Raw genomic sequence first — 24622 nt, forward strand, 5'->3', positions numbered from 1 at the left:
CCAGGGCACCAAGGCCCAATCTGCCAGGGCACCAAGGCCCATCTGCTAGGGCACCAAGGCCATTAACAAAATAGCTAATTAAATTGATTTTTATACCTGAAAAACACTAGCTATTCTGTTAAGTAAATGTTGATCCATAATTAGTCTACATGTCAAAGTGTAGGTGATAGCCTATGTGTATATATAGTTTGTCATGTCCAGACAGGAGGGAGGTGCCAGAAAATGTAGCCAGACTTTTAATTATATATACATGGGGAAGAACAATTATGTTTGATACACTGCCGATTTGCAGGTTTTCCTACTGACAAAGCATGTAGAGGGTCGTAATTTTTATCAGTACACTTCAACGTGTGAGAGACGGAATCTAAAACAAAAATCCAGAAGAATCACATTGTATGATTTTTAGTAATTAGATCTTGCATTTAAATGCATGACATAGTATTTGATACACCAGAAAGCAGAACTTAATATTGGTACAGAAAACTTTGTTTGCAATTACAGAGATCATACGTCCTGTAGTTCTTGACCAGTTGGCGCACACTGCAGCAGGGATTTTGGCCCACTCTCCATACAACCTTCTCCAGATCCTTCAGGTTTCGGGCTGTCGCTGGGCAATACACACTTCAGCTCCCTCAAATTTTCTATTGGTTCAGGCTGGAGACTGGCTAGGCCACTCCAGACCTTGAGCTTCTTACGGAGCACTCCTTAGTTGCCCTGGCTGTGTTTTCAGGTCGTTGTCATGCTGGAAGACCAGCACACGACCCATCTTCAATGCTCTTACTGCAGGGAAGAGGTTGTGGCCAAGATCTCGCGCTACATGGCCCATCCACTCCTCCCCAATACGGTGCAGTCGTCCTGTCCCCTTTGCAGAAAAGCAATCCCCAAAGAATGATGTTCCACTCCATGCTTCACGGTTGGGAAGGGTGTTCTGGGTGTACCACCCTTCCCCAAACACGGCGAGTGGAGTTTAACCAAAAAGCACTATTTTTGTCTCATCAGACCACATGACCTTCTCCCATTCCTCCTCTGGATCATCCAGATGGTCATTGGCAAACTCAGACGGGCCTGGACATCGCGCTGGCTTGAGCAGGGATTTGCGTGCGCTGCAGTATTTTAATCATGACGCGTAGTGTGTTACTAATGGTTTTCTTTTGAGACGTGGTCCCAGCTCTCTTCAGTTCATTGACCAGGTCTGCCGTGTAGTTCTGGGCTGATCCTCACCTTCCTCATATCATTTGATGCTCACGAGGTGAGATTCTTGCATGGAGCCCCAGACCGAGGGTTGATTGACCATCATCTTGAACTTCTTCCATTTTCTATAATTGCGGCCAACAGTTGTTGCCTTCTCACCAAACGCTTGCCTATTGTCCTGTAGCCCATCCCAGCCTTGGGCAGGTCTACAATTTTTCCCTGATGTCCTTACACAGCTCTCTGGTCTTGGCCATTGTGGAGAGGTTGGCGTCGTTTTGATTGAGTGTGTGGACGAAGGTGTTTTTATACAGGTACGAGTTCAAACAAGTGCAGTTAATACAGGTAATGAGTGGAGAACAGGCGCTTCTTAAAGAAACTAACAGTCTGTGAGAGCCGGAATTCTTATCGGTTGGTAGGTGATCAAATACTTATGTCATGCAATAAATGCAAATTAATTACTTAAAAATCATACAATGTGATTTTCAGGATTTAGTTTTAGATTCCGTCTCTCACAGTTGAAGTGTACCTATGATACAAATTACAGACCTCTACATGCTTGTGTAAGTAGGAAAACCTGCAAAATCGGCAGTGTATCAAATACTTGTTCTCCCACTGTGTATGTATGATGTATATATATATATAATTACTGCTCAAGATTTGGGGTCACTTAGAAATGTCCTTGTTTCCAGGAAAACATACATGAAATGATTGCAAAATGAATAGAAAATATAGTCAAAATGTTGACAAGGTTTAAATAATGATTTTCTATTGAAATAATAATTGTGCCTTCAACTTTGCTTTTGTCAAAGAATCTCCATTGCAGCAATTATAGCCTTGCAGACCATTGGTGCATTCTAGTTGTCAATTTGTTGAGGTAATCTGAAGAGATTTCACCCCATGCTTCTGAAGCACTCCCACAAGTTGGATTGCTGATGGGCACTTCTTATGTACCATACGGTAAGCTGCTCCCACAACAGCTCAAGGGTTGCGCTCCGGTGACTGTGCTGGCCACTCCATTAGACAATACCATCTGACTGCTTCTTCCCTAAATAGTTCTTGCATAGTTTGGAGCCTGTGCTTTGGGTCCTTGTCCTGTTGTAGGAGGAAATTGGCTCCAATTAAGCGCCGTCCATAGGGTATGGCATGGCATTGCAAAATGGAGTGATAGACTTCCTTCTTCAAGATCCCTTTTACCCTGTACAAATCTCCCACTTTACCACCACCAAAGCACCCCCAGACCATCACATTGCCTCCACCATGCTTGACAGATGGCGTCAAGCACTCATCCAGCATCTTTTTATTTTTTCTGCGTCTCACGAATGTTCTTCTTTGTGATCCGAACACCTCAAACTTTGATTCTACTGTCCATAACATTTTTTTCCAATCTTCCTTTGTCCATTGTCTGTTCTTTTGCCCATCTTAATCATTTATTTTTATTGGCCAGTCTGAGATATGCCTTTTTCTTTGCAACTCTGCCTAGAAGGCCAGCATCCTGGAGTCGCCCTGTCACTGTTGACGTTGAGACTGGTGTTTTGCGGGTACTATTTAATGAAGCTGCCAGTTGAGGACTTGTGAGGCAACTGTTTCTCAAACTAGACACTAATCTACTTGTGCTCTTGCTCAGTTGTGCACCGAGGCGTCCTACTCCTCTTTCTGTTCTGGTTAGAGCCAGTTTGCGCTGTTCTGTGAAGGGAGTAGTACACAGCGTTGCACAAGATCTTCAGTTTCTTGGCAATTTCTTGCATGGAATAGCCTTCATTTCTCAGAACAAGAATAGACTGATGAGTTTCAGAAGAAAGTGCACCTGTAATGATCATGCTGTTTAATCAGCTTCTTGATATGCCACACCTGTCAGGTTGAAGGATTKTTTTGGCAATAGAGAAATGCGCACTAACAGGGATATAAACAATTTTGTGCCAAATATTAGAGAAACAAGCTTTTTGTTCTCATGGAACATTTCTGGGATTTTTTTGTTTCAGGTCATGAAACATGGGACCAACAATTTACATGTTGAGTTTCTATTTTTGTTCAGTGTATTATATTCAGCCCAAAGGCACAATGGCCACTTTGGARGTAAGGCATGGCTTTTTTATAGGGGGCATTATGGACACACAAGGGGGCTGCAGGGAGAGATGGGTGTCAAGGGAGGGAGATGCCATCCAAGCAGGGGGGAAGGAATAGGAATGGCTGGTGGCTTGTTGGCTTGATCTTATGACATCACCCATACATTTATTTTTTCAAATACTGCAAAACTGTTTGGTGCAATGTGCTTTGTGGCTTGGCCTGAAAAATAAATMATGACCTTTTGTATTGAAGACTAGAGCCCGACCAATATGGAATATTTGGATCTGATTTTAGAGTGGAAATATTCTCAGATAACCCAAAACGGCCAATATTTTGATTATTATAGCAATAAAGCTGATTTCTTAAATTTGAGGAAATAACATTAATGTAAGCACCACCAGAACGACAAGATTTTTAYTACAAAAACTGTGTTACTCTAGTGTTACTGAGTCCAGCCCAAAAAATGCCTGTGAAGACTGAGCTGTTATCGAGCTGGAAAACAACGACATTGGACACATTTTCAATGTATTGGTATTTAGCTATGTTTTCATCGATTTTTAAGGCTGTAGCCACTGAATCCTGGTATTTGTCAGTTGAAAGGAAAAACGTCAATCACAAAATTTGCAGCTGGCACAGCGCTGCCTCTCGTCCCAAGCATTGCCTGGATGAACGTTCCTTGCTATCCGGGATCCTTAGGACGTCCATACCCTCATTTAAATGTCAAACAAAATGGCTCAATTGAGTAAAGGGTTTTCTCCTGCTTCTACACAAAACAGTGAAAACTCGGACTCTTTCGCCYACCATAAGGCCATTAAATGCATTTTATGTGACATGTTCACACTCATCCCAGTGAAGGACGTTTCTGAAAATTTCACCTGTGTCAAATGCCARGGAAAAAATGCTGCAAGAAGAAGATCATTACTTTACTTGAGGAAATTAAAGCTCTGGATGAGCGTCTGATTTTGAATAAGGACGCCTCGCGTTTAACTGCATTTGTTAATGCCTCTTTTCGAAGAGACCACTGTAATGGAACTTTTATGGATCTTGAGCATTTCCCCACCTTACGTCCTTCTGAAATTAGCCAAAAGTCAGATGCTATCAGCTCTACCTGTGGAGGGCGTGAATGGAGTGTGATTGGATCCAGGAGGAAGAGATATGCCGCACCATAGCGTTCTGTTTTTTTTTCTTGCAGCGTTGTGACATTAAAGTCTCATTGTTTTGAGCCACTGTCTCCGCTGTCTTCCTCAGGGTGTACSGACACCGGGTACGCAGATGCTGTAGCTRCCACACTGACGCTATCTTCCTCAGGGTGTACGGACACCGGMTASACAGATGCTGTAGCTACTACACTGACGACCACCTACACTATGGGCTCTTGTGTTTAGGGTGCCTGACTTACTTAATGATCAAGTTTATAACAACCTGGTTAGGGTAAATATGGACACCCCTGCTGTTTTTAAGTCTTGCAAAGGGCTGGGTTTGTTACATTTTAAATGTGCGAAGTATGATGTCAAAGATGGACTTTATCTGGATGCACGACACGAACACTGACATTCTTGTTTTATCAGAGACTTGGTTAAATATTTTGATCATGGATAACGACATTGACATTGCTAATTACAGCATTTTTAGATGTGATCGGCAGAGAAGGGGTGGCGATGTACACTACAGTTCAAAAGTTTGGGGTCACTTAGAAATGTCCTTGTTTTTGAAAGAAAAGCTTTTTTTTGTCCATTAAAATCAAATTGATCAGAAATACAGTGTAGACATTTGTTAGTATTGTAAATGACTATTGTAGCTGGAAACGGCAGATWAAAAAAATMGAATATCAACATTGGCGCTATTTTAATAACCAAGAATGTGCTTTTCTTTCAAAATGAAGYACATTTCTAGGTGACCCCACACTTTTGAATGGMAGTGTATGTGAGAATGCTGTGCATTGACTACAGCTCAGCGTTCAACATCATAGTGCCCATGAAACTAATCACTAAGCTAAGGACCCTGGGACTAAACACCTTCCTCTGCAACTYGATCCTGGACTTCCTGACGGGCCGCCCCCCCAGGTGGTAAGGGTAGGCAACAACATGTCTGCCACGCTGATCCTCAACACTGTGGCCCCTCAGGGGTGTGTACTTAGTCCCCTCCTGTACTCCCTGTTCACCCACGACTGCGTGGCCAAACAGGACTCCAACGCCATCATTTAAGTTTGCTTATGTGCAGCAACAGTGGTAGGCCTATCACCGACAATGATGAGACAGCGTATAGGGAGGAGTCATAGAACTGGCAATGTGGTGCAGGACAACAACCTCCCTCAATGTGAGCAAGACAAAGGAGCTGATCGTGGACTAGAGGAAAGGCGGTCGAACAGGCCTCCATTAACATCAACGGGGCTGTAGTGGAGCGGGTCGAGGGTTTCAAGTTCCTTGGTGTCCCACATCACAACGATCTATCATGGTCTAAACACACCAAAACTGTTAGTGAGAGGGCAGACAACCACTTTAATTTTTTGGGGTACCCCACCCTTCTCAATTTCCGCCTAAAGACATACCCTAATCTAACTGCCTGTAGCTCAGGCCCAGAAGCAAGGATTTGCATATTCTGGTATCATTTAAAGGAAAACTCTGAATTTTGTGGAAATGTGAATTGAATGTAGGAGAATATAACACAAAAGATCTGCTAGAAGAAAATACAAGGAAATAAACATACGTTTTCTGTTTTTTATTGTTGTGCATCATCTGTCAAATGGCCAAGAACAGCCAAACATACAGATAGGATGCTGTGGATGATTTGAATGAAGAACATAAGATGGCAACAATAGCTGAGCAAGGTTTTAGACAGATCACCCAGGTGTCCCACACAATGTACCCAAATGTACCAAGTGGCCAATTGGTACAGTGATACATTTTGAAGGAAAGACTATATACAAAAATACATAAATGCTATTCTAACACCCCCCCCCCCCCCCCCCCCCAAAATAAATAAATATATATATAATAAAAAAATATTTAAAATAAATAATAATGAACAAACAAATAACAAGGGTAACTATTTACACATTTTCTCTATTTACAATATTGTGAAGACCCTCAGTCCTTACACAATATTGTGCTGCTGGTGCCATGGCCATAGCAGTCTCTTTCTGCTGTAAGCAGAGGCTTACTGAACAGGTGGTGCAGGTGATGGGGCTTTCTGTGACAAGGGCACAACGACATCTCCCTACTGTGCCCCTTTTGCCTGAGGCACATTGCCTGCAGAGATGAATCTGGGCAGGTGAACACCACTGGTTGGAGCAGAAGGTGCTAGCTGTAAGATGGGGGCTGTCTCTATCAATTTCCTCTATAATTTGGGTTAAATCTGTATACCTAGACTTTTTGTTTGAGCTTTTCCTGATTTATTCGCCATAATTTAAATATATAAACTTGTTGAAAATGCTATTGAATATGTACTGCTATGCGTAACCTCGTGGCTCCGTCAAGTAGGTATTTGCAATGGCATGAACCTCTTTTACGCCAGAGTTTACGACAAAGGCGGTCTTCAAATGTATAACCATTACATATTGCCTTTTACCTCAGCTCATTGGCTATCTCCAAGCTGATTTCAAGATCTACCATTGGTGCGCAATGAGGTCATTGATTGGTGTCTTCAAATCGGTTTGTTTCGGTCAATACGTCCCGGGAAAAGAGCCATGATGTATGGTTGTGTTAGTAACAACAGAGGATTGCAATGAAACCAACCATGACTGGATAAAGTTTTTTTAGTGTGTGTAATTACCGACGATACGCTTACGTCCAAAGTTGAATGAGACGGAAATCACGACGCAACCGGTTTACAAATGTTTCGTGTTAGGCTATAAAAATTGATTTTATCAAACAAAACGAACATTCACTGTGTAGTTAGGACACTTGGCATTGCCACCAGAGGAAGATCTACAATGGTAAGCGATTTATTTTATTGTTATTTCTGACTTTCGTGACGSTAATGCTTGGTTGGAAAATGCTAGTAATACTTGTGTGTGGGGCGCCGTCCTCAGAAAATCYCATGTTTGCTTTTGCAGTAAACCTTTTTGAAATCTGACACAGCGGCTGGATTAATAAGACGTTCATCTTTTAAATMATGTAAGATACATGTATTTACAAGAATGTTTAATACAATGAATGGTGTATTTAAAATGTTAGCTCTCTGCAGTTTCACKAGATGTTGGACTGGTGGGACGTTAGCGTCTCACCTACCCTAGAGAAGTTAACCCTCAGGAGACTGAAAAGATTTGGCATGGGTCCCCAAATCCTCAAAAAGTTCCACAGCTGCACCATTGAGAGCATCCTGACCGGTTGCATCACCGCCTGGTATGGCAACTGCTCGGCATCTGACTGTAAGGTGCTACAGAGGGTAGTGCGCACGGCTCAGTACCTCACTGGGGCCAAGCTTCCTGCAATCCAGGACCAATATAATAGACGGTGTCAGAGGAAAGCCCATAAAATTGTCAGAGACTCCAGTCACCCAAGTCATAGACTGCTTTCTCTGCTTCCGCGCGGAAAGCGGTACCGGAGTGCCAAGTCTAGGACCAAAGGCTCCTCAACAGCTTCTGCCTCCAGGCCATAAGACTGCTGAACAATTAATCAGCTGGCCACCGTACTATTACATTGACCCCATCCCCTCCAATTATTTTGTACACTGCTGCTACTCGCTGTTTATTATCTATGCATAGTCACTTCACCCCTACCTACATGTACAAATGACATCTAACCTGTACCCCTGCACATTGACTCGGTACCGGTACCCCTTGTATATAGCCTCATTATTGTGCTACTATTTATTATTTTTTACTTTAGTTTATTTGGTAAATATTTTCTTAACTCTTCTTGAACTGCACTGTTGGTTAAGGGSTTGTAAGTAAGCATTTCACAGTGTTTTATTCGGCACATGTGACAGTTTGKTTRGATTTGACGAGTTTGTCAAGAAATTAAGAATTATGTTGGGTTTCTTCTATAAGAATAGGGCTTGCCTTTTATTAAATATTAGAAAATGGATAATTCAGTCTACATTCATTCCTGTTATAGATTATGGGGATATTATATAAGTGAATGCAGCTACCAGTGTTTTTAAGCCCTTGGACACAATTTATCATAGTGCACTTTGTTTAATAACATCTGACAGTTTTGACACTCACCACTGCATCCTTTATCATAAAGTTGATTGGAGCTCGCTAAAAACACGTAGGTCACTTCCTTATTCTGTTTTTGTTTATAAAGCCTTACTCAATAAACTACTAATTTACTTAACATCATTGTTGAAATACAGATACTCGTATTACAACACGAGATCACAGGGTTGGTTAATGCTGGAGACTCCACATGTATCCACAGAGTTGGGTAAATCTGCCTTTTCCCACCAGGTCCCTGTCATGTGGAATGATCTCCAAGTAACGTTTCATTTGGATGTGTTGTCTCTGGGTCAGTTTAGGAGAAAGGCTAGGGATTTTTATATTGATAAATGTGTTTGTTTTGTTTGAATGTATATATAATATTTGCTATTTAATTTTGTTTTAAATTGTGTAAAAAAATGTTTTTGCATTGTTCCCAGGGCACATTTGCAAATGAGACCTAGGTCTCAATGTGCTTTCCCTCGTTAAACAAAATATAAATAAAAAAGTTGACATTTTTAAATGGTTCGGATTTAGCGTAGTGGTGTCCCAAGGATCCCACATAGCACTAACCCTCWGTGAACAGCGTCAAGTACTCTCACATAGCTAGTTAGCTGGCTAGCACTCATCATGGAAATGGGGGTGGCGAAACGGGAATTTGGACCAGACCAGTCCCTGACAAGTGACAATTAACCCATATATCAAAACGTAGTTTCGAAGCGCTACATTGTAACTGCTGTTTTTTTTGTGCATCTGAAAATATTTGAATGACATAGCTTGAGGAATACCCTTTGCAAAGAGCAAACATAACACCATATTTCGTGGACTTCACTAAAGGGCTGGAACTTTAACATTACCACAAAGTTGAACGTTCTTAACACAGCACTTGTTTTACAGATTTMGGCATAGCATCCATTGTTTGTCACGACACCCATCCTACCAATACACTTCACACAACAGTATATGGCCAGTGTGCTTTTATGGCACTTTATTGAGRTGGCAAGCTTCTATCGGCTCCGCACTCACCATAGCAGTAACAGTTAGTTCACTCTCTTTTCTGACTGGGGTGGTTGKGTTGGTGGATAGTATCCAGACCACTGGTCCAATCTTGCTGTAGTGCCAAGGCAAGATAGGCTTATAGCCATGTAGAGATCGCTCTCTTCAGGACAAATAATGAAATGCTAATGAATGGCTTTTCTTCTAAGTGTTTTCTCCACATTTTATATCGGTCCTTTTCGGTAGATACAAATACATCWGTAAAAGGCAAATATTGGCCAACTTCTAATATTGGTCGACCGATAAATCGGTCGGGCTCTATTGAAGACAACGCTAATTTACTTTGACTCTAGTGTTCCATTTATACATGTGCATTTGCGGGGAACAASAAAAAAGAAACCAAGGCAAGCATCACACAGTTCTTCTGCCTAAATTCCCTTTTCCCTCCTTGTCTCACTCACTCACGTTCTGACTGCTCCTTCTACACATGCGTGCTGAGTTTGCACACAACGAACATTCGCGTGTATCCTACTGCATTGCTGCGCTTATGTTTGTTCTATAATGCAATTAGTAGGAAAACACTGTTGTCAAAAGCACACCGCACAATGCCAAGTGGTTCAATCTGACAGAGAAGAAAACATCTGTTAGAAGGGGTGATCTAAAGATGCAACAACTAGCATTGGTTATTAATATGACTAGGATTGTGCCTTTGGCTACTGGACAATGAAAGAAAGTTGATTTTGGAAACCAATAGAACATGAGAGAAATAGGTTACTGATTTCAATGACATAAGGAAGTCTTTACAAATAATTGCCTCCACGTTTACATGGTAAGACATGCCTTCATATAAGTAAAACATATATATATTTTTAAAGTTTGTTTTCAAATGCATACTGCCTCCAGATCAATTGCAAAGTGGTGTATGACTCGCTGATGCCTGCCTACGTTGCCTATGCACTTGAATGGCGAATGGGAAGCGCACTTCAATTGCCAGTTAAGACATACAAATCGTAGCTCTGTTTAATCGTGGCCATCAAAACAGTTTTTAACACACAATTGTATTTAGAATTGTTGCGCAATGATTGGGCTTATGTTCATTCAGCAGCAACAAACAAGCTGTTTTGAGGAGCTGTAGCAGCAGCTCTCGCATTGGTCAGACAGTTTTTCTGCTCAAACTAGGCTCTGTATCTGTATAATCCACTACATTATGCAAATTTTGGTCAAATACATTTCGCATCGACTGGTATTTTTGTCCAAAAGCTATCTATTACCGGCTAACGAAAACGTGGCGTGCATGTTTGTTTTGTCTGCTTGTCCATGTGTGACTGTGTACTTGCACGTTTGTGTGTGCATACATCATGTTTATCAGGGCTCTACACTCACTTTTTCAACTTAGGTGCACACATGCTCCTTCTAAAAAAGGTAAGGTGCACACAAAGAAATGTAGGAACACAATGCAAAATATTTGAGGTAATGAAGCTGGAATCTTTAATTTTTCGAGGCACACTGATGTATAAATAAATAATAAATAAAAATTCCAGCAGCTAACCGATCGCTGCAGCTGTACACAGCCCATATTGTTTTTATTTACTTTTCTGCTCTTTTGCACACCAGTATCACTACTTGGACATCATCATCTGCTCATTTATCACTCCAGTGTTAATTTGCTAAACTGTAATTACTCCACTACTATGGCCTATTTATTGCCTTACCTCCTCATGCCATTTGCACACACTGTATATACTTTATTTTTTTCTATTGTATTATTGACTGTACGTTTGTTTATGTGTAACTCTGTGTTGTTGTTTGTGTCGCACTGCTTTGCTTTATCGTGGCCAGGTCGCAGTTGTAAATGAGAACTTGTTCTCAACTAGCCTACCTAGTTAAATTAAAGTGAAAAAAATAAAAATAATCCAGGTTGCAATATTTAGGTGCATATGCAAAATAAATGGTTGCGCAGTAGAGCCCTGATTATGTAAGTATGTTTGTGCAGGGCCTAAAATGTGCTTTTTGGTCCACCAGCCACTGTGGCAGGTAGATGAGAAATCTACCAGCCACTCAGATCTTTTACCAGTAAAAATATTTATTTTGCCATAATTACATAAAAAAACATACTGCATGACCATGCTTCGTAATGTTTCTAAAACAACAAATGTATTAGTAAGAAGTAATGTGGTATTTTGTTCATTTTAATTTCATTTTTTGTGACCTGAGTCTCTGTTTGTGCGCATGTGCATTCATGTGTATATGTGTGTGTTCTCTGCTGCGGATGACCCTGCTGTGGCCTGGAATGGATGCATATAACACAGCTTGTCAAGGTCTCAGTGGGATTCTGCTGTTCAGAGGGCTGCGGGTGGACGACGTCTCTGAAACACCAGGAGATGAATGTCTTTCACCCGGCCTGGTGACTTGTTATTGAAATAGAATTGTGAAGCAGGGTATCATACAGGAGGAATGGAATGGTAAAACATATTGCACTATACATTKAACTAGGGATTCAAACTATGTACAAGACATTGGGATAGAATGCTAGTCCCCTTCCTGTTCTAGAAGGTAATCGGGGGGTGATGGTGATAGATACAGTTGGTGGTTGTCAGGCTCACTTTCTCCTCCTGCCCTTTTCACCTTGCATCAAAGCCAGGTAGATTACCCAGACTCTAGTTTCCTGGCCCATGAAAAGGCTTGAAAAACAGTACATTTCATGCTTGCCAGCAGTGCTTGATTACACCAGTCAGTGGCCTTTGTAAAGCAAGTCGTCTTTCAAAAGCACCAAGCTTTGTGCTTGTTTCTGTATTTACTGCTGTCAGCTAATAAACACGAAGCTGACCCTTACAAGGATAAACATCCCGAAAAGTAGTGTTCATTCACCAACGGTAACAAACAGTCAAGGACACATTTTAAGACTGAAAGGAATTATAAACGATAATCGCTCTACCAGGTTTGAACTCTTTAATCACCTCATGGTAGGTTAGCACAACAAGCGTCCAACCAGGAAACTTAAATGGATGGACATGCTGACCGATGCTCGCTGGGTTCCTGGTGTGAGTGGCAGTAGCCAGGAGGAGGAAGAGGGAGATAACCAGGGAGGTAGCCAGGTTAGTGTGAGTGCAGGGGAGGAGATGGAGTGAGGTGAAGCAGAGGAGGGGGATAACGGGGAGGTTGCAGGTCTGTGTGAGTGGAGGGGGGGTGGGGTAAACGGGGAGGTAGCCAGGTCTGTGTGAGTGCAGGGGAGGGAGAGGGGATGGAGAGAGGTGGAGCAGAGCGTGGGGGTAAACGGGGAGGTAGCCAGGTCCGTGTGAGTGGAGGAGAGGGGATGGAGAGAGCGTGGAGGCAAAAGAGCGTGGGGGTAAACGGGGAGGTAGCCAGGTCCGTGTGAGTGGAGGAGAGGGGATGGAGAGAGGTGGAGCAGAGCGTGGGGGTAAACGGGGAGGTAGCCAGGTCCGTGTGAGTGAGGAGAGGGGATGGAGAGAGGTGGGCAGAGCGTGGGGGTAAACGGGGAGGTAGCCAGGTCCGTGTGAGTGGCGGGAGGGGGATGGAGAGAGGTTGGAGCAGAGCGTGGGGGTAAACGGGGAGGTAGCCAGGTCCGTGTGAGTGGAGGGAGAGGTGGAGATGAACAGGTAGGTAGGAGGAGGGAGATCAACAGGGAGGTTGCCAGGTCAATGTGAGGGAGGGAGAGGAGATAAGCAGGGTCAGTGTCAGTGAAGGGCACAATGCAGTCCTCCATCCCTCACTGGGGCTAATGAACTCCTGATGACAGGAGAGGTGAGAGCAGGGGGATTAATCACCTCTTTTCCTCTCACGCTTCCTCTTCCCTGTTTTTGGCAGGCAGATGCTCAGGTCCCTTGGACGCACCCTCTGATTGTTTGTCAGCAGTTTCAGGGGAGAGAGACTAGGAAAGGATGTGGTCCCGGCCTTCACCTTCTCTTTTTTCCCCTCTTCCACCTTCCACCTGCCTTTTCTCATAATGCAGCAGCGTCAAGTCAATAAATATTTAATAAATATTGTGTTAATTAATTTGGGGCTGGACTAAATGTAACCTTTATTTAATGAGGCAAGTCAGTTTAGAGCAAATTCTTATTTACATTGACYGCCTACCCCGGGCAAATCCGGACGACACTGGGCCAATTGTGCGACTCCCAATCACGGTCGGATGTGATACAGCCTGTATTCGAACCAGGGACTGTAGTGACGCCTCTTGCACTGAGATGCAATGCCTGCTGCACCACTCGGGAGCCCATGATGTTGATGATAAAGAAAATCCATGATATTTTTGTTGCTTGTTTGTCCGGTCCCCTGGGGTGTGTCGGGTTGCTCATGAGGTTACTGCTGCGTCCCAAATGGCACCCTATTCCCTATATAGTGCATTACTTTTAACCAGAACCCATAGGGAATAGGGGCATGCACAGAGACTGACGAAGCAGCAACTATACCACACAATGTAGTGCTGGCAGGTGGTAACCTCACAGCGTGACCTCACCACAGACCAAACACAGCCTAGGGACCAGGCAGCGAACAAATGAGCAACAAATATATAATGGTTTGGATGATGCACTGAGGTTGTAGCTAGTGATGCAAATTTCGGACAATTTGTCTGGTGACTAACTGACCCTCTTTAACCGGTCAACAAACGGCAAAAAAACAAACAGTAAAATGACATGACCAACAGAAAATACTATCAGAGAACTGTATATAATGATAAGATGCTTATGTTTTCGACCCAACAATGGGAGTCGTCCCAACAATGGGAGTCGTCCCAACAATGGGAGTCGTCCCAACAATGGGAGTCGTCCCAACAATGGGAGCCGTCTCAAGGCGGTAAGGCAGGCAACAAGTTTAGGCCCATAGAAACGCGTTGGGCTCATTTTGGACAAATTTGGCGAGAGTGAAACCTCTCGATTTTTCTCTTCCTCTATGATACTTTGAATAATATTAAATATGTTTTGATTTGTTTAATAATTTTTTAGTTACTACATGTTTCCATATGTGTTGTTTCATAGTTTTGATGTCTTCACTATTATTCTACAATGTAGAAATGGTAAAAATAAAGAAAAACCCTGGCATGAGTAGGTGTGTCCAAACTTTTGACCGGTACACTATATATATATATATATATATATATATATATATATATATATATATATATATATACAAAGAACACCTTCCTATTGAGTTGCACCCCCTGGTTTTGCCTTCAGAACAGCCTCAATTGGCCAGGGCATGGACTCTACAAGGTGTCAAAAGTGTTTCGCAGGGATGCTGGCCCATGTTGACTCCAATGCTTCCCACATTTGTGTCAAGTTGGCTGGATTTCCTTTGGGTAGTGGACCATTCTTGATTCACACGGGAAACAGTTGAGCATGAAAAACCCAGCGGAGTTGCAGTTCTTGACACAAACAGATGTGCCTGGTACCTAATACCGTACCCCGTTCGAAGGCACTTCAATCTTTTGTCCTGCCCATTCACSCTCTGAATGGCACACATACACAGTCCATGTCTCAAGGCTTAAAAATCCTTCCTTAACCTGTTTCCTCCTCTTCATCCACTGATTTGAAGTGGATTTAACACGTGACATCAATAAGMGCTTTCACCTGAATAGTCTGTCGTGGAAAGAGCAGGTGTTCTTAATGTTTTGTACACTCAGTTTATATACGGTGAGCTCCAAAAGTATTGGGATAGTGACAAGTGCAAAAGTTAGATGCACAAATATATCATATTTGGCCCTGTGCCCTCTCTGAATCGTGGCATTGAACACTTTAGCAGGATTCTTTCACAACTAGCTATGTGATTATTGCAGCTCAATGGGTGTAACTTGCTGACGATTTCGATACSTTTTGGAAACAAAACACGTTTTATAAGGAGGATGGGATCCACCCAAATTCCTGGATCCTGGATCCTTTCACAGCATTAAGGCTGCGTTGAGACAATGACTTATCAATGAGAAATAAAAGATTACAGCTCATTCAGTGCGGTCTTAGTGTCAGCATCAGTCTGTGGTGGCATGTAGACGGCTACGAAAAATACAGATAAACTCTCTAGGTAGATGGTGTGGTCAACAGCTTATCATGAGATAGTCTACCTCAGGCGAGTAAAACCTTGAGATTTCCTTAGATATTGTGCACCAGCTGTTATTTACAAAAATACATAGTCCGCTGCCCCTTGTCTTACCAGAGTATGCTGTTCTGTCCTGCTGATACAGCGTATAACCAGCCAGCTCTATATTGATAATGTTGTCGTTCAGCTACGACACCGTGAAGCATAAGATATTACAGTTTTGAATGTCCCGTTGGTATTTTAATATTCCGCGTAGGTCATTGATTTTATTTTCCAAAGATTGCACGTTTGCTAGCAGAATGGAAGGAAGTGGGGGTTTATTCGATCACCTACGAATTCTCAGAAGGCAGCCCGCCCTCTGGACCCTTTTTTCCGCCTTCTCTTAACGTAAATGACAGGGATCTGGCCCTGTTCCCGGGGAAGCAGTATATCATTCATGACGGGCTCGTTGGCCTCGTTCAAGGAAAAAAAGGATTCTGCCAGTCCGTGGTGAGTAATCGCAGTCCTGATGTCCATAAGTTATTTTCAGTCATAAGAGACAGTAGCAGCAACATTATGTGCAAAATAAGTTTAAAAAAATAAAAGTTACAAACAACGCAAAAAAACCAACTAAAAACACAATTGGTTAGAAATACGTAAAACGTCAGCCTTGTTCTCCGGCACCATCTTGTCAAAAATAAATTAAAATCCCTACCATTTTGTCGCTGAGTCATCATAATGCTTTAGCAAATGTACATTATACCAGGGGTATTGGTAGACACAATGTAAGTAACCTAATTTATATCCCTCTGAAGGCCTCTGCTGATCCTACAGCTATTGTATGCAGTAATCATGTGTCTATGAACCAGTTTTACAATGTTAGGCGGTTTCCACTGAGGCGTTGTGCCCTATTAGGAAGTCCACTAACATAAATAACATGAGAATATCTACTTATACTAAGCTTCCCAGTAAAGCAATGAAAACAAGCAAGCATCCCAGAAAAGTGCTCAAAATAGCCCATGTTTACTTATGTAGCTTAAGAAACAAGGTTCATGAAATTAATAACTTGCTAGTAACAGATGACATTCATATTGTGACTATCTCTGAAACTCACTTAGACAATACCTTTGATACAGTGGTAGCAATACAAGGTTATAACATTTACAGAAAATACAGAAATGCCAGTGGTGGAGGTGTTGTTTTATATTCAGAACCACATTCCTTTAAAGATTAGAGGATTTCATGTTAAATACTGTTGAAGTAATATGGCTACAGGTTCATCTGCCTCACCTAAAGCCCATTCTTGTGGGAGGCTGCTATAGAACACCAAGTGCTAACAATCAGTATCTGGATAACCTGTGAAATGCTTGATAATGTATGTGATATCAACCAAGGTATATTTTCTGGGAGATTTAAATATTGACTGGCTTTCAAGCTGCCCACTCAAGAAAAAGCTTCAAACTAGTGCCTGCAACAAGGTTCASGTTATCAGTCAACCTACCAGGGTAGTTACAAACCGCACAGGAATGAAATAATCAACATGTATTGCTCACATCTTTACTAATGCTGGAGAAATGTGCTTGAAAGCAGTATCCAGATCCATCGGATGTAGTGATCACAATATAGTAGRRATATKTAGGAAAACCAAAGTTCCAAAAGCTGGGCCTAATGTAGTTTATAAGAGGTCATACAATAAGTTTTGTTGTGATTCCTATGTTGTTGATGTAAAGAATATCTGTTGGTCCTTCAGAAAGTTGCAGGCATTATGAATCTGAATAAAAAGAAGAAACCACACTATGAAACAAAGGTTTGGAGCACCTTCAATGACAATTTGGGAAAAAAGGAAAACTCAGCTCCATCATTCATTGAATCAGATGTATCATTCATTACAAAACCGACTGATATTGCTTTACTTTAATAATTTTTTTGTTGGCAAGATTAGCAAACTTCGGCATGACATGCCAGCAACAAACACTTTTGTTGCACCTGGACTACTGTTCAGTCGTGTTGGTCAMGTGCCACAAAGAGGGACTTAGGAAAATTGCAATTGGCTCAGAACAGGGCAGCACGGCTGGCCCTTGAATATACACAGGGAGCTAACATTAATAATATGCATGTCAATCACTCCTGGCTCAAAGTGGAGGAGAGATTGACTTATTCACTACTTGTATTTGTGCGAGGTATTGACATGTTGAAGCACAGAGCTGTCTGTTTAAACTACTGGTACAGAGCTCGGACAATCATGCATACCCCACAAGACATGCCACCAGAGGTCTCTTCACAGTACTACATAGAGCCATGACTACATGGAACTCTGTTCCACATCAGGTAACTGATGCAAGCAGTAGAATTAGATTTAAAGAACAGATAAAAATACACCTGGAACAGCGGGGACTGTGAAGCAACACAAAACATTGGCACAGACACATGCATACACACACGGTAACATATGCACTATATACATACGTACACATGGATTATGTGTTGTAGATATGTGTTAGTGGAGTAGTGTTGTGAGTTCTGTTATGAATGTATAGTAAAATGTTTTAAAAATTGTATAACTGCATTAGTTTTGCTGGACCCCAGGAAGAGTAAAGCTGCTTGCCTTGGCAGAACTAATGAGGATCCATAATAAACCCCAGGAAGAGTAGCTGCTGCCTTGGCAGGAACTAATGAGGATCCATAATAAATCCCAGAAGAGTAGCTGCTGCCTTGGCAGGAACTAATGAGGATCCATAATAAACCCCAGGAAGAGTAGCTGCTGCCTTGGCAGGAACAATGAGGATCCATTAATTAAACCCCAGGAAGAGTAGCTGCTGCCTTGGCAGGAACTATTGGGGATCCATAATAAATACAAATACCTCTCACCATTACAATAACGGGAGGTTATCATTTTTGGAGGGGGTATGATATTTGTGCGTCTCACCTTCTCACTCATCATTATTCACGAATGATTCAGGACTATCCGTAATCATGGTAGCATCGACTTTAATGTAGAAGCGTGTGTGTGTGTCCTAGCTGGGGTAAAGACTCCATGACACAGCAGTGCCTGTGATCATGTCATTCTTCGAGTCCTGGCTGCCTCTCGTTCAGAGGCTCACAGAGCAGAGCATCACAACACCTGCCGGGCTACAGGGATGCATACGCCACTACTACTAACTCACTGATGCTTCTCTCCTCTCACATGCTGTTTCTCTCTTTCCTGACTCACTGTACTCCATTCTCTCTGTGGATGGATGGGGAATCAGACATGCAGATATCCTCAGTCTCACCCTTCCCCTGTGCTATTGGCTAACTACCTCTCTGTCTGTGTCGCCCTCTCTGGCTCTCTCTCTGCCTGCCTCTTTTTCTCTCTTTCTATTTCTGCCTGCTTTATTTACTCAGTCTTGTCTCTCTCGCTCTCGCTCTCTCGCTTTCTCTCACTCTGCTTTCCTGCTTATCCATCTCCAAAAATAACCGTCTTGCTGTTCTGTTGCGTTCCGGGGAGGCAGAGCGGAGCATAGTGCCCAATAAATCTGTTTTTATATTTTTTGCCTGATTCCGTTTTTTTCCCAAATTCAGTTTTCGGCGTTTTTTGTTTTTTCAGGTGTTAACTCTTAATCACATTTTTGTTAATAGAAAAACAAATAAATGTTTTCTTCTAATTCCACAATGCTTAAACCACATCAGGAGACCACTTTTGAGGTCTGGGATTTTTWWAATMTGTATTTTGGGGTGTAGTTACCGCTTTATTCCAGTTCTCACCTAGCAAGAGGCTGTTGTTTAGCAGTGTTTTTGTAGCGCACRTGATGGTATAGTTTGCAAACAAATACCCACTGAATTAATGAAAATAATCATGATATCACAGGTCTCTACGCTTACATTTAGGAGCACAATGAAAGTGTTTGTTCACACTAAATACTTTTTGAAAATAACTACAACAGAATAGTTTTTCTTCTATAAATCACAACTTGTATGTGCTCATACTTGACTTTTTCAGTTGGCATACATCTATTCTTAGGCAAGTAAAATGGTTGCACCGCAGAGCCCTTCATCATTCTGCCAGYTAAGAATAGGCTACTTTGTGGTTAACATTTAATTGAGAAGGTTTTTGGGAAAGCCTTTCCATCTGCAAGAAGACTTTTCATGAACATCATCGCTAATGGCTAAACAAAGTGGTAGACCTACGCACTGCACATACAGAGAAGGGGAATTCACGTTGCCTCTTCAGAAAGTTGCAAGCATTATGAATCACTGATACTTTCTGTTCATGTCATATGATAAACTTGGGCAAGTAAATAAATGTTCAATACATTTAGATTAGTGTTGACAAGATACCAGAATTTTTACTTCGATACTGATACCAGGTTTCACATCACAATACTCAATACATCACAATACTTGATACCATGGCAAAAAAATAAGGCATATTAGCCAAAGTCAAAGAATGGCACTTGATCTAGACAGAAACTCAGATAATGCTCTGTTCAATCGTCGGGCATCTTTTGAGTTTAATATCATTACGTTCAATTTTTTTTTTTACATCACCCTTTTTCAAACAACCATGCATGCATTAATGAACCAGWTATACAATCAATTTGACTTACCAATCTAACTACATAATGGTATTTATTTATTCAAATGGTAAATCTCTATRGATAAACTGGGTAAATCAAGATGTAGCCTAGGTCTATCAACAATASAGGTGAATGCATATTCAATAGGTGTGTGCATGCATTGATGTTCATGGGGCTACAGATGACAAACAATATTTRCCCCTTCCATTTGGGYCATATTTTATTGTACTGATCAACACCATTTGCATAGAAGTTGCTTCTTTTCAAAAAATGTGCGCGGTCTCTGTAACCAGTAATGATATCATTCAGGAGGCAGTCAGTTCACTGAGGTTTATAATAATAGGATCTTCTTTGGGAGAGACTTGAGAGATCGAATAAGTCAATTAATAACGTTTTTTGTGTCAGTCAGCTTTGAAATAAGCCTAATTTGCATTATGGTTAGCATATCACAAAGAATTGATGTTAGCTTTAGCTGTCAGCTAGCAAAGGAAAGTTAGCCTACAAAACTGGAAGCTACTGGTATATTCTTCCATTTTTAAAGTGTTCTAGCCTGTCTGGACATTTTTTTAGTTTTTCTAACAGTTTCAACAATTCTACTTGCCTTGTCACATTATTCAAAAGTGTGTTGACTTCTGTGTAGCAGGAGTGGGGAGCTAACATGATGCAGCCCACCCTCCCAGTGCAGGCTAGCAATGAGCAAGTGGACCAGGCGCGGTGCGCGCTATAACAAGGGGTTGGCTGCGCTGATAGACAGGCTTGATCCGTGAGACCCATTTGACAGAAGGATCACAAAAAATATAATACCAAACTTTTACATTTTCTAGTATGGAGAAGTTTTGGTWTACCGTGCAACACTAATTTAGATGATTCCCTACTAAGTTCAGTAATCTTTTAAATATCTGGATTCCGTGGTTCCGTCTGCATTCTCCGCATCGCAGATTTTATAGGGCCCTAAGAGTAGAGCAGCAGAGGGGTAGCGGGCAGGGGATCTGCCTCCCAGGGGGAACTGCAGGGGCACGTTGGTCGTCGCCTGCCTTGTTGCAGCCTTGATTTGCACAAACAGCATTAACACCGCATAGGGCATCCAGCACTTATGTTGCACACACCCTRCCTCCTCTCCCCGCTCCTCCACRTTTTCCATGGAGAGAGAGAGGGAAGGGAAAGGACTGTCAATAAAATAAGAACAAACAGAGGGAGATAGTGGAGCTTGGTTGCCCTGCTCTCTGGTGGTTTATGCCACCCTAATGGCAGTACTGCATCTTCCCCTACACACACACTTGCCTCAGCAACAGCCAGCTTCAGAGAGATGTGTTGTTATGAAGCATTTTATATGCAGGGATTCTTTATCAAACAGCCTGGTGTACCAGGTCCTGAAGGAGCTCTCCATGTCCCCTCCCTCCCTGTGTGTGTGTGTGAGAGATCCTGGGACCTGAGAGAGGCTTGTTGCTGGAGAGAGGAGTTGATAGTGAGTGAGTGAGAGAGAGGAGTTGCTGGAGAGAGAGAGAGGCTTGTTGCTAGAGAGAGAGAGCGAGGCTTGTTGCTGGAGAGAGAGAGCGAGGCTTGTTGCTGGAGAGAGAGAGGGAACCTAAGAAAGAAATTGAGAAACCTGTCCAACCAAAAACAGACCCAGAAAACAGAGACCCAGTCTACGCCTTCACTATGGTGAATCACTAAAACAATCCAGAAATACACTACGGAAACAGAAGAAAGAGCACGTCAGAAATCAGCTCAATGTTGAAGAATCCATAGACTCTAACCACTTCTGGGAAAATTGGAAAACTCTAAACAAACAACAACAAAGAATTATCTATACAAAATGGAGATGTATGGGTAAAGTACTTCTCCAATCTTTCTGGCTCTAGAACAAACAGCAACAACATATACATGATCAAATACAAATCTTAGAATCAACTATTAAAGACTACCAGAACCCACTGGATTCTCCAATTACCTTGAATGCACCACAGGACAAAATAAAAACCCTCCAAGCCAAAAAGGCCTGTGAGGTTGATGGTATCCTCAATGAAATGATCAAATATACAGACAACAAATTCCATTTGGCTATACTAAAACTCTTTAACATCATCCTTAGCTCTGGCATCTTCCCCAATATTTGGAACCAAGGACTGATCACCCCAATCCACAAAAGTGGAGACAAATTTGAAATATCATATCAAAAATATAATATTTGCTTTTTACCAGATTATCGTACGACAGACCACGTATTCACCCTGCACACCCTAATTGACAAACAAACAAACCAAAACAAAGGCAAAGTCTTCTCATGCTTTGTTGATTTCAAAAAAGCCTTCGACTCAATTTGGCATGAGGGTCTGCTATACAAATTAATGGAAAGTGGTGTTGGGGGAAAAACCTACAACGTTATAAATGTACACAAACAACAAGTGTGCGGTTAAAATAGGCAAAAAACACATTTCTTCCCAAAGGACTGTGGGGTGAAACAGGGATGCAGCTTAAGAGAGAGGGGAGAGGCTCGTTGCTGGAGAGAGTGAGAGTGTGGCTCATTGCTGGAGCGAGTGAGAGTGTGGCTCGTGGCTGGAGAGAGCGAGGGAGGGAGGGAGGGAGGGAGTGAGAGCGAGGCTCGTTGCTGGCGAGAGGGAGAAATGGAGCGAGGCTCGTTGCTGGAGTGGGAGAGGGAGGGAGTGAGAGCGAGGCGTGTTGCTGGAGGTAGTGGGAGGCGTGTTGCTGGAGAGAGAGGGAGGTGTGCTGCTAGGGAGGGAGAGAGGGAGTGAGAGCGAGGCGTGTTGCTGGAGATATAGATGGAGTGAGGGAGAGGGTGGGAGGCTTGTTGCTGGAGAGAGAGAGCGAGAGAGGGAGAAAGAGCAAGGCGTGTTGCTAGAGGAGGAGAGAGGCGTGTTGCTGGAGAGAGTGAGAGCGAGGCTTGTTGCTGGAGAGAGCGAGTCTCGTTGCTGGAGAGAGGGGCTTGTTGCTGGAGAGAGCGAGAGCGAGGCTTGTTGCTGGAGAGAGCGAGAGGGAGAAAGAGAGCGAAGCTCGTTGCTGGAGAGTTAGTGAGAGCGAGGCGTGTTGCTAGAGAGAGTGAGAGCGAGGCGTGTTGCTATAGGGAGAGAGGAAGAGAGAGAGGTGTGTTGCTGGAGCGAGTGAGAGTGACGCTCGTTGCTGGATAGAGCGAGGCTCGTTGCTGGAGAGAGCGAGAGGAAGAGAGAGCGAGGCTCATTGCTAGAGAGAGAGAGAGAGAGAGAGAGGCTTGTTGCTGGAGAGCGAGGCTCGTTGCTGGAGAGCGATGCTCGTTGCTCGAAAGTGATGCTCGTTCCCGGAGAGCGATGTTCGTTGCTGGAGAGCGAGACTCGTTGCTGGACAGCGGGGCTCGTTGTTGGAGAGCGGGGCTCGTTGCTGGAGAGAGGGTTCGTTGCTGGATAGAGGGGCTTGTTGCTGGTTAGAGGAAGGTAGCAAGGCTCGTTGCTAGAGAGAGGGAACGAGGCTCATTGCTGGAGAGAGGGAGGGAGAGAGGCTCGTTGCTGGAGAGAGCGAGGCTTGTTGCTGGAGAGAGCGAGGCTTGTTGCTGGAGAGAACGAGAGCGAGGCTCGTTGCTGGAGAGAGCGAGGCAAGTTGCTGGACAGAGCGAGGCGTGTTGCTGGAGAGAGCGAGGCATGTTGCTGGAGAGAGCGAGGCTTGTTGCTGGAGAGAGCGAGAGCGAGGCTTGTTGCTGGAGTGAGAGAGAGGAAGCGAGGCTCATTGCTGGAGAGAGGGAGGGAGAGAGGCTCATTGCTGGAGAGAGAGAGATGGCTTGTTGCTGAGAGAGAGAGGAGGCTTGTTGTCGGAGAGAGAAGGGGCTGCTGCTGCGGAAGGAGCTTGGTGTGGAGAGAGCGAGCGCTTTTTTGCTGGAGAGAGGAGAGAGAGGCTTGTTGCTGGGAAGAGAAGGAGAAGAAGCAGGCTTGGTGCTGGGAGAGAGAGAGAGAGAGGCTTGTTGCTGGAGAGAGAGAGAGGAGCTTGTTGCTGGAGAGAGAGAGAGGGAGTGTGTGCGGCAGAGAGAGAGGAGAGGAGAGAGGCTTCCGTCATGGAAGAGCGAGAGAGAGGCTTGTTGCTGGAGAGGGCGAGGAGAGGCTTGTTGCGTGCCGAAGGGAGCTGTGCGGAGAGAGGAGGCATTGTTGGCGCGAGCACGTGTTGAGAGAGAGAGTCTTGTTGCTGGAGGAAGAGCGCGATGGGCTTCGTTGCTGGAATACGAGCGAGTCTTTGCTGGAGGAGAGCGGTCTTGTTGCTGAGGTGAGGCGAGGCTAGTTGTAGAGAGGAACGTGTGCAAGAGAGAGAACGGTCTGACGGTGCTGGAGTCAATTGGGCGAGAGCTCGTCCGGAGAAGGGTCTTGCTGGAGAGAGCGGGTCCGTGCTGGAGGAGAGTGGCCCCGTTGCTGTAGGAGAGGGTCCCGTTGCATGGGAGAGAGGGTCCGTTGCTGGAGAGGAGGTCTTTGAGAGAGCGCCTTTGGTGCGGAGAGAGAGGGGGAGGAGAGGCGAGGCAATCGTTCGACTGGAAGAGATTGAGGAGCGAGGCTCGTTGCTGGGGAGAGAGGAGAGGAGCGAGGCTCGTTGCTGGAGAGAGGGAAGGCGAGGCTTGGTTGCTGGAGAGAGAGATGTGCTTGTTGCTGGCGAGAGAGCAGCGAGGCTGGTGGCT

Source organism: Salvelinus sp. IW2-2015, unplaced genomic scaffold (genome assembly GCF_002910315.2).
Source record: "Salvelinus sp. IW2-2015 unplaced genomic scaffold, ASM291031v2 Un_scaffold1077, whole genome shotgun sequence".
Taxonomy (NCBI): domain Eukaryota; kingdom Metazoa; phylum Chordata; class Actinopteri; order Salmoniformes; family Salmonidae; genus Salvelinus; species Salvelinus sp. IW2-2015.